This window comes from Schistocerca serialis, chromosome 1, assembly GCF_023864345.2.
Source record: "Schistocerca serialis cubense isolate TAMUIC-IGC-003099 chromosome 1, iqSchSeri2.2, whole genome shotgun sequence".
Classification (NCBI taxonomy): Eukaryota; Metazoa; Arthropoda; class Insecta; order Orthoptera; family Acrididae; genus Schistocerca; species Schistocerca serialis.
The window spans coordinates 868,244,119-868,250,585 of NC_064638.1; positions in this window are offsets into that span (position 1 = coordinate 868,244,119).

Here is a 6,467-nt window from a genome sequence, read left to right on the forward strand (position 1 = left end):
TTACTCGCCAACTTAACAATCTTTCTATTTCCTTATTCGCTGGCTATTTCTTCACTCAAGGGTTGGGTAAGAATTATGCCAGAAAGTTTGATACGGATACCCGTCCAATCTGTAAATGTAATCTTTTATAATACCTGTTTTTTTTTTACAAAACACCTGTTCATACTGAGTGGATTATTTACATTAAATGCTTCCTTTGTGTCTCAGCTGAATAACCAGAGTCGCCAAGCTTTCCATTGATAACGTCGTACAGTACTGGGGTATCCAACACCTCCTCGCTACATTGCTCATTTATTAAAAGTGTTCCAGAATAGATAAGATGAAAATTTACTTTATTGCTATTCTGAGCATGATTTTCGTTTTTTGTAACCAAATTAATTGATAGAATCTCTCTATCAACCTGCAAGCAGCATTTACCAGTACCCTCATCGAAGTTTACCTTAAACTGCTTGACAAACTCCATTTCTAGAATATATTTCACTATTAATTTCTCAGCCATAAGAAAATTGTATTTGATTGTAATATTATCTAAATAATGGGAATGCAAGCTTGCAGCTTGACACTTCGTGTTTTGTTTCCTATGGCTGTTAATATTTTGCAGTTCTGTGTAGGGAAAGTGGGTACATGCATGTCATTTGCTGTCGCAGCTAACAAACTCTTGGAAAAGATATTTGCTGACGCACATATATCCAGAATTAAATGTACTTGTATATTTCCTACATCTGCATAAATTATTGCTTGTACCACTTCCTCCTCATCCTCTTGTCTTGTGGGAACCTAACTCCTCTCTCAAGTCATTTACCTCATCATACCTCAAAAATTTAAGACTTGCTGAACGCCCTTTTCTAAATCCAGGATCTGGAGGGCTAGCGTTTTCTGGTTGTGGAATCAGAATACTCCATCAGTATTAATAGCCTCAAATATTTGAGCTGCATGCTCAAGAGAACACCAGTTGTTGTTTTGCTTATCGTGAAAAGTTGTTTTGCCCTGTCTAACGTTATTAATTGAGACAGGGATCGTGTGACCATTTGAGTTTCCATGATAATCATTGAAACTGTTTATATTCCCTTTGGAGGGTGCACCATACCAATTGTATCTATTCTGTTTATTACCATTATCTTGCACGTTGGGGTATTCAGGATTATGTCTAGTCCACCTACTTTTCTGTGTCTTTCCATTTGCTTTAAACGTATGGCCATCGGGTCTGTTATCTAGTGTAACTGAATGTTGCCACCGCTGTTGGTAGTTGATATTATTGCTTTGACCTGCTATAGTACTATTATGAAAATTATGTGAAGAATTAGTGTTCGTTCTTTGCATATGTTCCTCCTCATAAATTAGGCCAGTGGCATCAATTACGGATAGAAAATACTCTAAATCATTTTCTGGTATAGTGACAGACTTCTCCTTAATGCGTGCAGGTAGCCTACCATCTAACATTTTAAGAATATATACGTGTGACATAAGGTTACTCCAATAAAGAATCTTACTTAGTTATTTTTGAAAATATTTTCTTGGTCCTCCTTGTCTGTTATTAAAACATGATTCTGGTTCAAAAACTTCTCGTCTGAATCGTTCTTGCACTCAAGGTGACCAAAAATTAGCAAGAAAATCCTGATCAAATTGATCATAGGTTTCACAACGCTCAGGTATGTTCAAAACCCATAGCAAAGCATCTCCTTGTGTATATCCTACTACGTAAAGAATCTTTTGCTGTTAATTCCAACTATGTGGTAGAGTATCTCGAAAAGATCTAATAATTCAACTGGGTGTACCCTCTTTGTTCCCACAGAAAATAACTGGAACTGACTATGTTTCAATAGGCTTTGTAAGTAGGCTGTTTATGTTTTCTCTATGTAAGTAGGCTGTTTATGTTTTCTTATTGGCAACGTTACGTAGCGCTCAATATGAAAATCACTGGCTGTGCTGTGTGCAGTCTGTGGCTAGTTTGCATTGTTGTCTGCCATTGTAGTGTTGGGCAGCGGCAGCTGGATGTGAACAGCGCGTAGCGTTGCGCAGTTGGAGGTGAGCCGCCAGCAGTGGTGGATGTGGGGAGAGAGATGGCGGAGTTTTGTAATTTGTCATGAACTGATATATATATTATGACTTGTGATGATATTAAGGTAAATACATTGTTTGTTCTCTATTAATATCTTTCATTTTGCTAACTATCCCTATCAGTAGTTAGTGCCTTCAGTAGTTTGAATCTTTTATTTAGCTGGCAGTAGTGGCGCTCGCTGTATTGCAGTAGCTTGAACAGCGAAGATTTTTGTGAGGTAAGTGATTTGTGAAAGGTATAGTTTAATGTTAGTCAGGGCCAATCTTTTGTAGCGAATTTTGAAAGTCAGATTGCGTTGCGCTAAAAATATTGTGTGTCAGGTTAAGCACAGTCATGTAGAATTGTTCAAAGGGGAAGTTTCATATGTCGACCCTTAGCCTAGGATACCTCACTGGAATCTTCTGATTTTTTCTTGTAGTTTGTGTATTTAGTGTAGCTTTTGTTTATTGCTAGTGCATAATTGTAGAGAGAATTTCCTTTGTAGTTGCAGTCTTTCATTGTTGTATAGTAAAACAGTTGTGGCATGCATGTAGATTTGCACCAAGTATTTCGCAGCTGCGCTTGCAATTAACTAGATATTATTTTCAGTGCTATGTTAATGTGTTCTCTTATTTTTGTACTTCAAATTGTGCTTTTCTGTGTTATCGTGTGAAATATTGTGACAATTATGGCGTGTGAAAAACGTAACACTAGGCTCCAAACTAAACTGAGAAATAATAGTGACGACGAGCGTAGCTTATCAGCGCCGCCGAGTAATGAATTTACTAATGTTCAAAGTAGTAATTTGGTAACTGTGCACAGGGAAATGGAGCGGGCGGCAAACAATGGTGTAGACAGTGAAACAGGTAGTGAACAGGGAAGCGTTATCGATCGATTGGTCGGCAACAGCTCGCCTCAGGAATCGGGAATGACAGAACACAATGTATTTGCTTATACAACTTTACACATCGGTACCATATTTCTCTAACACACAAATTACACAGCTATCTGATCATGTAACTGAGAGATAAACTTTTTTATTACATCAGTGACAGATGTTTACGCAATTACACAGTTGGATAACTTCACACTTATGAAATTGTATTTTGTCTGTACTTTGTGAAATGCTCATATTTTTCGGAACCATTGTGATACTATGAGAGCTTTGAATGATGTATTTGGTATGAGATCATGATTTTTAAAGTACGTTTGAGGCAGATGACACTTTTGACATGAGCAGAGAATTTTCTTTAGGTTTGGAATTATTGCAGAAAGCTACGACGATTTTGAGATTTGACTGAGGTGTTAATGATGTTATTTTTACGACGACGATGTGTATTATGCTGCTGAGGTATGTTTATGATTAATAAGCTGATGCTATATGAGGAATCTGATTATGCTATGTAGCTATTATGATGAAATATTGAAGACGTGTTGATGAATATGAATATGTATATGTGTAATAAGGTAAGGAATAAGGAGTAGGGGTTAGGGACTCTGATTTATGAAAAGGTTGTTGGAAACCAAGAATCGTACTTTAAGAGTTATGAAATGTGTGTGTATATTCGTGAATGTATTACAATGCAGACGAAAATTTTTTTGGACACTGTTATATCAATAGCATTTTGTTTCTACAGATTTGTAACGCAAATTCTTGACCTGTGAAATATTTCTATATGAGACTGCCACTGTAGCGGAAACTGTTGTAAATATTTCCGTAAGAAAATTAAGTGACCACCTGCACGTAATGCGTCGTGGGCACCCAGCTGTGTCAGACGCCCGGAGAAAAAGCCATTAGCGCGTGCCTTTCAGAGCAAAAAAAAAAAAAAAGGAAGGGCATTATCCTGGCCATTGTCATTCCTTTAGAGAAAGCCTCGCAAAAACGACACGGTCGAACTTGAAAACATATGATTACACTGTGCTCTTAATTTATGATATTTACTGAAATGCTTATAAACTGATGGGAAATATTCTTACATCTGCAAACCTGATTATGACAAGTGTCTTTCTACGAGAGTTGAGAGCTACTGACTTACGAAATGCCACATGACTATTGAGTGATATTTTTATGCTTTGGTTTGCGTAATTGCTTATTTCATTTGATATCTGGTTTCCAGCTGTGTTGCAGCATTGCTTTTATAAAATAAAATGCATTTGCTAATGTGAACACTTTCTGTCAACAGATCTATTAAATAATTATTTTATGATCCACATTCTTTAAAAAAGGAGCACTTGGAAAGGAAAGAACAATAAGAAGGAACTAGTAACAGTAACACATAATTTTCTTTTCAAGTACATGGTAATATTTCTTTTTACAATCAGTTGTTGTGGTGCACCACTTTAATTACTTAGACATTAAGATGTGATTATACATTTCCCTTATCTGCATTGTTATCTTTACTGTAATATTTTTTCTGCTTGAGCTATGTCATGTTTAGATATAAGCTGCTGTTTGCCAGGCATAGTGCTACTGAACTTTAATTTGTGTTACTCTGCTAAGCCAGATATATTTTTTTGATTGCTGCACAGTGCCTTACATTAGTTGTAATATTGCAATTGCTTTGCCTATTTAAATTTTTTGTCATTGATGTTTGTGTTAATTATTTTGTGCTGCTGCATTGCCTCGTCCCTTAGTTTAGCATCTGAGCTCAGTAGATTTAAGTTAGCTTAAGAGGGGGTAGACTATATAAGAACCTAACTATGGAGAATAGGGAAAGAATGCTTTGAAAGTTATATGAAAACGATTTGGGCCCAAATGAGTATTGTACAATCAGAAATAATTATTTTGAAAGAAATATGAACAGAATGCAGAAAGCATGCTTAGATAGAATTTTTTTTGGTGGAAACAAAGGATGAAATAAGAGGAAAGATATATGAAGTTTTGGGTTGGACTGCAGTACCACATGTTACACTGAAAACGAAACCTGTCCTTTCCTATTGGTGTTATCCCACTATGTGTTTGTGTACCCTTGTGTATTTGTTTTCTTCCTGTCTCTGTGTAGTTTCATAGAATTTTTTTCTTCTTTTAATATTAAGCTACATTCACTATGATGAGGAATACTGTTATCCTCAAATATAATTGGCATTAATAATATGTTATTTACTTTGTAAAGATATTAGACATTATTCATTCTGTTTAAATGCTCATGTGTGAAGTCGATGTTTCGCAAGTTATTCTGATCTTCTATGTATGTACTCATGTCATAATTCCTGTAACACTGATGTATATGTCTATATCTATTCTTTTGTAAAGCCTGTACTACAAATGTTATCTATATTGTTATGTTTTTAATGATGTATTTTGTACCTTTGTTATTGTATTCTTATGTTATAAAATTGTAATTGTCACCAGTTCATGATATTATTAACTTGTTAGTTACATTTCACTGCACACGTTTCTGTTGGTCATAGTATATGGATAATATGTGAGAAGTTGGGACTGTGAGTGTTTGCACGTGTGTTAATAACTCAGCAAGGGACTGGATAACAGCATTGCTGGATCTAAGGACAATTCCAGAAACTTTGTGAGTGCACAAGTGGTGGTTTATGGACATGCTATATTGTCCGCAAGACTCTTCGATGGTGATTGTGCACCTGCACAGTCGCAACAGATGGCTGCTGGCCATTTCTACAAGGACTACAGTGGGTCTACACCTTTGCTGACTCACCAGTACCATTATTTCTACAAGGCCTGCAGTGGGTCTGCACCTCTGGTGGCCCACCAATACCATTATCTCTACAAGGACTACAGTGGGTCTGCATCTTTGATGGCCCACCATTACCATTATCTCTACAAGGACTACAGTGGGTCTGCATCTTTGATGGCCCACCATTACCATTATCTCTACAAGGACTACAGTGGGTCTGCACCTCTGGTGGCCCACCAATACCGTAATCTCTACCAGGACTACAGTGGGTCTGCTCTGTGATACCTACCTACCAATACTCTTCAAAATTTCGACTGACTCTGCTGTGGGTTTGCTCTGTTGTGGCCCATTACCTGTCTGCATGTCGAGAGTCAGCACTGTCTTTCCATTGGAAGGACAACACTACTTCTTCAAGACTGCATGGAAATCCACTACTTCCGTGTGCATTTTCTTTTACTGCTCAGACTTTGAGACAAACACTGCTATTCTCCTGTTATGTGCGATTAGGACTGTCTTTATGGACTGTGAGACAATTTTAGCTTTTGACCAACATTGTATCAATAAGTGTGTGCATTTGATATCTTTGTTATTGTAATTATGAAAAATTTTTTTCAAATCTGTATTGGCCACTGCCCAATCCAATTTGTAAAAAATTTTGTGGGGAGCATGGGGGCTATGTAAGTAGGCTGTTTATGTTTTCTCTATGTAAGTAGGCTGTTTATGTTTTCTTATTGGCAACGTTACGTAGCGCTCAATATGAAAATCACTGGCTGTGCTGTGTG